The sequence below is a fragment of the Myotis lucifugus genome, unplaced genomic scaffold (genome assembly GCF_000147115.1).
Source record: "Myotis lucifugus unplaced genomic scaffold, Myoluc2.0 scaffold_86, whole genome shotgun sequence".
NCBI classification, from domain to species: domain Eukaryota; kingdom Metazoa; phylum Chordata; class Mammalia; order Chiroptera; family Vespertilionidae; genus Myotis; species Myotis lucifugus.
This window is the reverse complement of record NW_005871134.1, coordinates 378007-390530: the sequence shown is the minus strand read 5'-3', so window position 1 is coordinate 390530 and position 12524 is coordinate 378007.

Genomic DNA, 12524 nt, shown 5'->3' with positions numbered 1-12524 from the left:
ATCCATCTGGGGCCCAGGGGCCCGAGGGGCAGCTCAGGGCCCAGTCCTGGTTGGAATTGTGACTACAGGTGCTCACTGCGCACACACTCTTTCTCAGGCTTGGGGCAGGCGTGGGCTCCTCCACGCCTGATCTTTGAAAACACTACACGATGCTGCTCTCACCGCCCAGGAGCCAGGCCACAGCCCAGGCTCTGGGACTAGCTCTTTGTATAACCCACATGAATGTATTAAAAAATAATGTTGGAGACACAGTGCGGCCTGCCAGCCTCCTCCTTGCTTCAGGTCACCTGCACCATTGCATCCACTCCAACTCTGCCCTCCCCTACTCCCACTATGGTCTTTGAACCCTCATGGCAAACCTCCGGAAGTAGGGCCTGTAGGTGGAAGATTGAAGCTCCGGTCATCACCACCCAGGACCTCGGGGCCTCAGCGCATCATGTCCCTTCACGGTCAACAAACCCTGCTCCCACCAGGAGATGGCGGCTTGCAGCAGTTATACCCTCTCAGGCCCTTTCTCTGAGCTCATCCCCTCTGCCCCACCTTGGGGGTCCTCATCCCTCCTCTCTCATTTGCCCCCTCGCTTTCCTCTCTCCTCAGCCCTTCCTCTCTAGTTACTTCTTCCTCTCAGACCAGCTAAGCTCAAGTGGTGCTCATTTTAAAAACAGTGAAAAGAGCCCAGGCCAGTTGCTCAGTGGTTAGTGTCGGGCTGTGGACCGCAGTGTCCCGGGTTCGATTTACGGTCAAGAGCACGTACCTTGGTTGCAAGTTCCCCAGCCCCAGTAGGGGCGCATGTGGGAGGCAACCGATTGATGTGTCTGTCTCATGTTGATGTTTCCCTCTCTATCCATCCCCTCTCCTCCCTCCCTTCCCTTCTCTCTAGAAATCAATGGGAAAAATATCCTTGGGTGAGGATTAAAAAAATAAAAATAGTGAAAAGATCCTAAAGCCACTTTCCCCTTCCTTCTACTTCATGGGTAAACTTCGTGGTTAAGTAGCTTCTCTTTCCTGCCCCCATATTCAGCCCACCCAGCTGCCTTCCGCTCCTCAGAGCCCCACACTGCCCTGGCTAAGGTCACCAAGAGTTTGCCAAACTCAGTGCACTTTTCAGTCCGTACCCCCTTGACCTCTCAGCTGCAGGGGCTCCCAGCCCTGTCCTCCCCATCTCCCACGCCCCCCCTGGGCACACTCTCCCAGCATCTAGGATACGTACCCGGTTTTCACCTTCCTCTCAGGCCCCTTGTTTTCAGGCTCATCTGCCTGGAGCCATCTGAACGACAACTACTAGCACTCCTGTCCCGGGCCTTCTTCCCTCGGGAATGTCATCCGCCTCATTGCCAGAGCCACCCCAGAGCTCAGCCCAGCCCCTTCTGAGCTGCAGCCCTGATACCCTGACACCCAGAAGCCTCCCAGCTAGAGAACTGAAGGTTGCCCTGCGGCTGGAGAACGAGAGTGAGCAGCCGGGTTGCAGTTCACGGTTGGCCTTGGAAAAAGAGCCAGGAGGGTCCAGAAGAAGAGCTCTCCTGGGTTCTGGAAGGGAGCTGGAGGGTCAGGGTGTGGGCTGGGAGGGCTGGGAGAGGAGGCAAGAGCACCTTACATGGGTAGGGGCTGGCAAAGGGCTCTGAGGCAGAATCTAGAAAGTATGGAGTGGCTCCCACACACACTTTTCAGCCTCCGGTGCTTGTCCTCATGTGGCCCCTACTTCCCCTGACACCCAGATGCTGCCTCTTTGCAGGTGCCAGCCTCCCCTCCTGCAAGTTCCAGCTTAATGATGCTCTAACCTCCACTCCCCGCGCACCCCCCCGCCCCGCCCCGCTTTCCACACACACACAAACATCCTGGAGATCTCTCCAACCAGCTTCTTCTCTGGTCTGTGAGCTCTTACCTCCCAACGCTGCTCCCAGTACCTACTCTCCAAAGGAAAAGTTTACATGCCTATTTCATGGATGGGCCTGGGCAGTGCGAGAGCATGAGAATCAACACCCTGGCACACAGTAGGTGATCGATGAAGGCCTAGGGGGAGGCAGTAGCAGGAGCCGAGCTCAGCCCAGGGCGTTACGGGCCTCCCATCCAGCCAGGAGCCCATCAGGCCCCTGACCCCTTTTCCTGGCAAACAGGGGTGTTTGCTCACCTGGTCACGACCCCCCAGTGAGGCAGAAATTCCTGTTTTCAGCCAAACGTGGACATAGCTGCCAACTAGGTCATCAGAGCATCCGGCAAGGGCCAGGGAGAGGGGAGGTCCCCGCCCGCCCAGTCACAGACAGGCTGTGGAGCAGGTCACCAGGCTCATTCAGCTCCGTGAGCTGTGATGGGGAGGTGGGCAGCACCCGTGGCCGAAAGGTGTCCTACCAACTCAGTCCTCTGTCCTGGCACACCCCCAGGACCAGGGATCCACTGTCTGGGTTCGGTGCCCCTGCCCTTTAGGCAGCTCCCAGGCCAGGTCCCTGAGGCCCTCCAGCCCCATCTCTCTCCGGCCACCTCCTGCCTGTGTTCAGAGCTGACACTGAGCACTTGATGTACATTGTCCTATGTTTTCCTAACACTATGTGAAGAGATTGCTATTATTATTATCCTCATTTTAGAGAAACAGAGACTCAAGTTCCCACAGCTAAGAAGTGCCCAAACTCCAGAGCCAGCAACCTCAACATGAGGCAGGTCCTCCCCAGCACCACCCTCTCTCCCGCTTCCTCCACCCGAATGTCTCAGCCATCCTGACCCCACCTGCCAAACTCCTCCTTTTTCAACCACGGCCCCAGTCACCTCCTCTGGGGAGACTACCCTGATTGCCCTCCTCCCACTGCTCAAAGCCACAGCACTGGGACGTCTGCCTACTAGGCGCTCCTGGAGGGAGGTCCTACCGGAGTCCTTTCCCTGTCCCGGGGGGCTCACGAGCCAATGCAGAAGGTGAGTTCAGAAAAGGTTTCCTGAATGGATGGACTTAAAAACGTGTGGAGATGAAGATCAGCCCTCAGACGGAGACGGGGGTGACAGGCCTCTCAGACAGACCCAGGGGACACAGAGGCCTCAGAGGGGATGCAGAGCGTGGGCTGCCCAGAAGCAGCAGTGGCCAGTGGTGTGGCAACGAAACGGTCGTCTCTCCTCCCTCCACTTCCCTCCACTTCCCTCCACTTTCTTCTCGCCTCTAGGACCTTGTCTGACCTTCTCCTTCCCTTCCCCCCACTGGCCTCTTTTTTTCCTCCCTTGGTCATCTCTCTCCCCTCCCCCATCTTACTGGAAGCAGTTGGGGCTGTGGTGGCAGAGAACACGGTCGGTGGAGGGGAGGGAGGCCCGAGCTGTTTATAGGAACTGGAGCAGCTCCATCCATCAGCTCTGTTTGGAGCTGGAGACCAAGCATAATAAATACCTTGGCTCCTCCCCAGCTGTGCTTTCCCTGAACTTGGCCATTTGAACTCCAAAGCTCTCTGGCCCGCTGGTTCTCAGGACCCAGCTCCCCGTCCACCCTCCCTGCTCCCACCTCCCACCAAGCTGCCCTGGAAAGAGCCCTGCCTCTGGGATCAGAAACGCAGGCCTGAATCTAGGCACTGCTGCAGTGTTGCTTTGGGAACAACGGCAGGTCAAGCCACCTGACTGTTCCTCCAGTCCATGAAATGGGACCATAACCACTGCCCCTCACACCCACAGCAGGCCAGAATGGCTTGAGCATCCACTCTGTGCTGAGTTCTGGTGGGATCCCTGGGAACAGTCAGACAGAGCCTCTGCCTAGGGTGGGGAGGGGAGAGGGAGGGGCCACACCACAGCACAGGCAGGAAGTGGTCAACGCCACGAGGGAGGTCCAGATTTTGTGTGTGGGGGGGGGGGGTTGTTTGCAGCAGGGAGTGGCCCTTCCAGCTGGAGGAGTGAGATGGACTTCGAGGACATCTGGGCTGGCCTGGCTGGGAAGGGTAGGATTTCAGCTTATGAAGATGGGAGAGGCTGCTCCAGGCAGAGCAAACGCATGAGCACGTTGGCCAGTGGGACAATTCCCTCAAAATGAGACAGAGAAGAGTCTGCCTATGCCCAGCCTTCCTCCCATCACTCTCAGCTTTGTCTTCTTTGATCCTATAGCACCTTCTGCTTTGACCTTCCAGCTTTCATGGATCTTCCCTTCTTTTCTGGAGAACTTCCTACTCACCCAGCGCTCCCAACTTGTGGATGCATTCCTGGAATTCTGGAGTCATGTCCCTACTCCCACCTTCCCCCAAAAAGCCACCCTAGGAAACTGAAGACTCATATCCGGAGAAAAGTCATTAGCCAATTGCACATGCTTCTGGAATGAATAAGGGAATAGATGAATAAAGGAATGAATATAACAGTGAGTCAATGAAAAAGAGAATAAGTGAATTACTGAATTCAACGGAAATTTCTTAAGCCCCTGATACCAACCATGCTAGATGCTGTACTCACAAGATCCCTCTGCTCCTGGCTCACTGCTTATGGGGGGAAATAGACATTAAACACACACACACACACACACACACACACACACACACACACTCAAATAAAGACAAAATGGCAAATTACGATGAGAACCATGAGAGGAAATAGTAGGGAGACATAATTGAGATGGGTGGACTCAGAGAAATCCTCTCCAAGGATGTAATCTGCAAGCTAAGACTGCTGGAGGACTTAAGTTGAGTGAGTGTGTGAGTTAATATTCCTTCTAACCTCTTCCCCTCACTCCCATGAATTTGCCAAAATGCCTGGGGAGAGAAAGAGCAACACCATAGACCCTGAGGTTCATTTTCATGCACTGAAAACAGCCCCTACACTGGGACCTTCCTGGCCTTCCCCTTCCTCAGTGCCTTGCCTACCCATTCTCGAATCATGGAGGAAAATATGGAAGGCCACATACATGGTGGTGGGAGGAATGGCCAAAGAAGGGCTCTCGGGAGTCAATCGTTGTAAGGGTCCAGTTCCAAAGGCCGCTGCTTCAAGAATTTTAGGGTAGGTGGGTAGGATGGGCTTGGCTCGCTCCTCTAGTCCTGCACCACCCATGTCAGCTAGCACCAACCCTCCCCTTTCACCCTAAGTAACTTATTAACATTCTCATATCTAACCTTCTGTGTTTTCTCTATAATCAAGTAATCATTGACAGGCATTTAAATTATATGCAAATACACATATGCATGTCTCAGTGTTTTATAGAAATGGGATTATATTATATACATTTTCTTGCCTCTTGCTTTTTTCATTCAACAATACTTCAAAAAATCTCCCCCACCCTCCCCGGCAAACAAACTGACATAGCTCCGATTCATTTATGATAGTACATAATATTCCACAGTGTGGATATTCCATAATTTATTTAGCCACTCGTCAATTGATGAACATTCACTTTGTTATATTTTCTTGAAACTATAAACATGCTGCAAAAATACCCTTGCCCATATGCCTATTGTCTCTGGGACTTGTGTTTCTGTCAGATGAGCACTGATAAGTGGGATTTAGGTCAATGGATAGATATTATGTGTAATATGTGTACTTTAATAAAGATTACCTTTCCAAAAGACACTAATGTTTTACATTTCCACAAGCAGCTTATGAGTGTCTTTTTTGTTTTTACATTTTTCTTGTCAAACTAGAGAAAAGTGATTGGCTTCTGTACACTTATCTTGTATCCAATAACCTTATAAATTTTTCTTAATTCAAATGGTTGGTTTTTTTTTAATTTGTTTCTTTGTTGTTGCGCTTATTTTTGACTTTTGTTTCTCTGCTAGGGGCTCTCGGGTTTTCTAGGTATACAATCTTCTAATGGCCTCATTGTTGCCACAGCTGCTTTGATGCCCTCACCACAGTAGCCTCTGCTTCCATTCAGTCCTGTAGGTGCCCAGCGTGCAGCTAGGTTGCAGGGATCCTCACTGCTCCCCCCTCCCCCCCACCCCACAAAAAAAACTCCTTCTCCCATGTCCTCTCTTCCCAAGACCAGGGCTCCAATCCCGTCTCCCTGGTTTTCAGGAACGGAGCGGAGGTGGGGGTGGGGAGCTCAGAACCCCTGTTGCTCTGTTCCACAGAGTGAACTTGTTCCACCCTAACTGGAATTCTGTTCTCCTCCTAGAGCAAAGGTTGAAAACTGGTGGCCTATGGGCCAGATTTAGCCTTCAGGCATGCTTTGTTTGGCCCGCACAGGAGTTTATATAAATCTGGATTAGTTGCCAACATTTAAAAATTGGTAGAACTGTTTTATATGGGAACATATAAAATCTGGATTTCTGATTTTTCTTAAAATTCTGGAAAATCTAAAATGAGTGGCAGGAGATATGAAATTGCATCTCCCACCGAGGCTGTGAGCTTCTCAAGGACAGAGGGGAATTCTATCTTCTGTACCCCAGCACCTGACACCAAGCCTGGCTTCAGTTTAATTCCTTTCCTTCTATATAATGCACAAGTTTCAAAAACATGTGAATGAAGAGCCCCACACATTAAGGGTTCTGACCTTTATTGTGCCGTGGACCCTTTGGCAGTTCGAAGAAGCCTATGGGTCCCTTTTCAGAATGAGGTTTTCAAATATATAAAACAAGTAATACACATGATTACAAAGGAAAACAATTACATTGACAGCAGTTATCAATATATTTAAAAAATAATTGTGACTTGGTAATACATGTTTTTTATTAACACACTAGAGGCCCAGTGCACAAAATTCATGCATGGGGGGGGGTGGCGGCGGGAGGGGGGGTCCCTCAGCCCGACCTGTACCCTCTCCAATTGGGAGCCCTCAGGGGATGTCCTACTGATGGCTTAGGCCCGCTCCCTGTGGTTCTCTGCTGTCTGTGGGGCCCGCTTGGCTGCTCCCAGGTCGCCACCGGCAATGGCCAAGTGGGCCCCTGTGCACATAGTCCCGGAGCAGCCAGGGAGCGGGACACCCACCCCGCCCCCAGCCGCTTGGCGCTTGCGCGCGTGCGTGCTGCCCACAGGCCCGCCATCTTTGTAGGGTTAATTTGCATACGCACTCCTGATTGGCTGTGGGTGTTGCAGAGGGATGGTCAATTTACATATTTGTCTATTATTAGTATAAATTAAATAATGAGATCTAGTGGCAGGTCTAATAATTATTGTAATTTTGAAGCACTGATGATCATGAACAATATTTTGAGAGATCTGTCAGCAATGGGGCTGCTAATGTCACAGGGACTGGTAATACCACAGGAATTTGTGGCCTACATTCATGACAGGAAGAGCTATTACATTTTAATTGCAGGCTAATGATGGAGATAAAGATGTAATTTTTTTCTCATCCAAGTTCACAGACCCCAAGAATTCTACCCAGGGGTCCCATGGATTTCAGGTCAAGACCCCTGTTATTAGGAGAAGGTGCTAATGGCAGCTACAGCAGAACCACAATAACAGAGAGAGAATCCCATAGAAACTGGGTGTTCTCAGTTAGGGCAGGATTGATGTGCAAATTAGATCAGTGTTTCTGGAGGGCTCTTTGGCCATGTGTTCCAAGAATCTTAAAAATATGCATTTGCTTTAACCCAGCAATTCTGCTTCTAGGAAATAAAGATGTAGCCGTCGGAAAATTGAGTGTGAGGCTGTTTATCACAGCCAGGGGCACAGCCGGCTTTTGTGGGTCCTGAAGCTTATACCATTTAGTGGGCCCCAATTACAAAAAGAAGACAAAATTGTGAATATAAAATTGCTAGACCCTTTTTGGGCATTTGTCCTGAAGACGTGAAGGACTCTGCAGCCAAAGCTTCACCAGCTTCACTTGAATTAGCCCAATTACAGCATTATTAAGAATAATCTAAAATTAGAAACAACTGGAAATTGCATCAGGGTTTGATAGTAAATCATAGTATATCCACACAAAGGAATATGACCAGTCATTTAAAATAACATGAATGTAGAGATGTACTTATTGACAAGATGCCCAAAACATAATATGAAGTGAAAAAAGGTAGGTCATAAAATACTAGAGGCCCGGTGCACGAATTCATGCACAGGTGGGGTCCCTCTGGGAGGCCTGCAGGGATCGGGCTGGAACCCACAGTCCAACGCTGCCTGCAGCTCTTACCTGCCGCTCCCACTCATCTCAGCCCCACTGTGCCTGCCACGACCTCGCACCCAATCAGTCCCGATTGGAAGAGGCTCATGCTTCTGCAGCCGCACTCATGAGCCCTGCATCTGGCACCCTCCCAAGGGGAGTGGCCTGCAGGATTAGGCTGAAACCAGCTCTCTGACATCCCCTGAGGGGTCCTGAATTGTGAGAGGGCGCAGGCCAGGCTGAGGGACCCCACAGGTGCACAATCGGACCAGGGAAAGACCAGGTGAGGGCTCCAGGGCGTGTCCAGCCCATCTTGTTCAGTCCCGATCGGCCGGACCCCAGCAGCAAGCTAACGTACCTTTTGGAGCATCTCCCCTCTGGAGGTCAGTGCATGTCATAGCGACTGGTCGACCAGTTGACTGTCTGCCCCTGGTGGTCAGTGCACATCATAGTGAGCAGTTGAGCAGCCTTAGCATATCATTAGCATATTACGCTTTGATTGGTTGTTCGGTCGTTCTGCCATTTGGTCTATTTGCATATTACCTTTTTGTTATATAGGATGTGAAAGATCCCAGTTGTGTGACAATTACATTAGTTATGTGTAATGGGATGTTAAATGGGACTTTTCCTGTCTCAGAATGGCTACTCTCCCCCAGAACCTCAAAAGCAGCACCAGATGCAACCCAGCAGGACTCCGGCAGCGGTTGTGACATCCTCACCCCGTCACCTGCCTCAGCCTCAAGCAGGCACTGACCTGGCAAAGGAGGGTGGGTGCCGAGGCTTTCCCCGGGGAGAGGTGTCCAAGCTGCACGTCACCTTGCACAGCTCAACCCAAGGGACCTGGAGCTTAGAGGACACAGAGCCGGAGCCCACCTCTCCCAGGGGGAGGACCTGAAATGAGAGGATGGCGGGAGCTGCCCCGGTGATAGCCGAGGTGGGGGTGGGATGGCTGTGAGAGCGCCCTGTGCTTCCAGAGCTTGGCAGCAAAAGGAAAGAATGTTTCCAAAAGAGGACCAGTTGGACACAGGGCCAGGTCGCTGGGTGTGAGCCATCCCAAAAGATCCCTGGCCAAGAACTTCTCAGTTGGAGCGGAGGGGGCAGGCACAGGTGGTCAGCCAGGGGTGTGTCCCCTGAGCCCAGGAACCAGCAGGATGAGACCGCAAAGAAGGCTCCACAACCCCCCAAAATGTCTGCCTCCTGAGAGCAAGGGCCAGAGTTTGGGCATCTGCCACCCAGAGGTGTCCACTGCCAGTTGACGATGATTCCGCTCCAAACAGACCTGTCACTTTCCTTTACCTTCCCCGAGCCCCACTGAACCCTGAGCCCGAATCAAAGACGTGGACGCAGACCAAAGGAGAGACAGGCAATCCTTGCTCTCCCTGCCACCGGCTGCTGGACTGCGTCTGGCTGAGAGCCGTGGGGGAGGAGAGAAGCTCTGAGAAACTCGGCTTGTTTGTGTAATTGAGATGTAATTTCCATCTGGTAAAATCCCCCCACCTCATGTACAGTTCTGTGTTTTGATAAACACATACAGTTGTGTACCCACCGCCACCGTCAAGATGTAAAACGTTTCCATCACCTGAAAAGTTCTCTTGTGCCCCTCTGTTGTCAACTCCATTGTCTGTCCCCAGTCCTTAGCAACCTGTTTTTCTGCTATACTTCTTCCTTTTGCAGAATGCCGTGCAAATGAAATCCCACAGTACGTAGCCTTTTCCGTCTGGGCTCTTTCCCTGAGTATAATGCACTTGACAGCATTGATTCCTTCCTATTACCGAGTGGTAGTCCATTGAGTGGATGTACCACAGTTTGTTAAACATTCACCTACTGAAAAACATCTGAGTTGTTTTTTGGCTGGAATTATAAATAAAACTGCTAAAACATTCACATATTAGTTTTGGTGTTGACCTAAGTCTTGGGCCAATACCTGGGAATGGGAGTGTTGGGTCTTGTGGCAGGTGTTCGTTTAACTTTCAAAGACACTGCCAAACTGTTGTCCATTTTTAAATTCCCATCAGCAAAGTACAAGAGTTCCAGTCGCTCCTCATCCTCACCAACGCTTGGTATTGATATTGTTGTTTTTAATCCATTTCATAGGAGAATGGTAGGAGACTAAAGATTTTGTTGTTGTTGTTAATCCTCACCCGAGGATACTTTTTCTATGGATTTATTTTTTTTTATTTTTTTTAGAGAGAGTAGGAAGAAGGGAGGAGGGTGGGAGAGAAGAAGTGAGGGAGGTAGAGAGAGAGAGAGAGAGAGAGAGAGAGAGAGAGAGAGAGGTGAGAGCAGTCCTTTATCAGATATGTCCTTTGCAAATATTTTTTTTCCAGAGACTGAAGTTTTCTTTGAATTCAACTGGATTTTTTTTAAAACTTCTAGTTTTGAAATAATTTCAAACTGTCAGAAAAATTGTGAAAATAGTACAAATAACTCCCATATATCCTTCACCCAGACTCACCAACTGTTAGCAATTGTTAATATCTTGTGTTGTCACCTTCTGTTTCTAGATACACACACTTTTCCCCCAAACCATTTGGGAATATGTTGCATCATTACCCAAATATTTCAACATGTATTTCCTAAGGGGGAAAAAAGACATTCTCTTACACACCATAGTGGAGTTATCAGTTCAGGAAATAACACTGTGATTATCTAATCCTCAGTCCAGATCCAAATTTCATGAAATGCTTCAACAATGTCCTTTCTAGCACTTTCCCTCTGATCCAGGGTCCTCTCCAGGATCCTGTCTCGAGTCTTCTTTAGTTGGGGACGGTGCCTGGTCTCTCGTTGTCTTGTATGACATTGACACTTTAGATGAATCTGGTTTTCAATCTGAGTTTGTCTGGTATTTCCTCTGCCAGGTTCTGCCCTTTTTGACAGAAATACCACAAAAGTGGTGTCTTTCTCAGATCACCACATCAGGAGCGCTTCATACTCCACTGAGAATGGCTTTTAACATGCATTGGGGGGTGGGGTGGGGGGAGATACACTGGAAGGAGGATACTCACCTAAAAATAGAGTTGGGAGGATGTCAGGGGATTTTACTTTCTCCTTTGACTTATGCATAGAGTGGCCTTTACCCAGCAAGCATTTAATCCAGTCACCCACCACCTCCAAACTCTCCCCTCTTACCCACTTCAAACTAGACCCTGGCCTTCGATGCTCCCGGGAAAGGAGGTCACAGTCAAAAGGTAAAGAATATTACACAATGGAATCTTTGTCTTCTGAATTTGTAATATCCCAGGTCCTCCCACCGAAGGGATTATCTAGGGTCATTTTTTTACTGAATGCAATTTTCACTTCCTACTCATGAGATCCAATGACCCTGTATTTTCAGAGTTTTTAGACAGTCAACTTATAGGATTTGTGAGTGATAAGGAAAAAATGATATTAAAAAAGGTGAAAAGTCATCTGCTTCCATGAATTGACATTTTGCACTGCCTAGGGGTAGGGGGTGGGGAAGGTGGATCTTTTGTTTTGTTTTTTGTTGTTGATTTTTTGCTCTCTCACCAAGACTGACAGCTGTCAGAGAGGGGCTGGGGGTGGGGGACTTTGATGTCACTGTAGACATCATGGAAATTCTCAGTGTGGCATCTTCAGAAGGAGGAGGAGCTTGGAGGCCGGCACCTCAAAGGGGAAAATACCTCCCAAGCAGTCACCAGGCTGGTGTTTCTTCCTCCTAAATGCCTCTCATCTCTCCATCCTCATGCCCCTGAGGGTTCACTCTCACCTGGATTGTGGCCTCCGCCACAGACTTCTTGGTCTCCCTGTCCTCAGGGTGTTCTGTGGCTGAATAATCTTCCCGGGACCTGTTCTGTTTCCTTCTCATGGCTCCCCACTGCCCCACTGCCTCCCAGGTAAATAGGTTCCCTGAAACACTGACAACATTCATGTGTCCCCACCCTCGGGTCCCACCCTGCCGCTGCCCCTACCAGTATCCCATACCCTAGCCAACCGTGGGTGCTCACCCACCCCCGCATTGCCCTTTCTGGCCTAGGTGCCTTTGTCCATGCCGCTCTCCTCCCTGGAAGGCCTTCCCCTGATAGCTCTGCCTGTCCAAACCTGAACCGCCCTTCAAAGGCAAGCATCCAAGTTACCTCTTTTAAGAAGTCTTCCGCAAACCTTTGCTGAGTGGCTCCTATGGGCTAGGTGCTGTGCCGGGCCCCGAAGAGACAACAATGAGAGTGACACGGGCCTTGTCTCCAAGGGGTTCACAGTCCATCAGGGAGTGAAGAAATATACACACATAAGCAAGGACACAAAGGTTGAATTAGAAGGGAAGGTTAGAAAAATGATATTGGCAGCAACAATTTTAAAAAGTTGCTTCTGTAGGTGGTGTATTAGTTTGCTAGGGCTGCCAGAACAAAATACCACAAACTGAGGCAAAGGTGGGGAGCTTAAAAATACAGAGATATATTGTCTGCGTTCTGGAGGCTGGGTGTTCAAGGTCAAGGTGTCGGATGGCTGTCCTCCCTCCAAAAGGTATAAAGCAGTGGTCGGCAAACCGCGGCTCTTTGGACCCTTGAGTGTGGCTCTTCCACAAAAT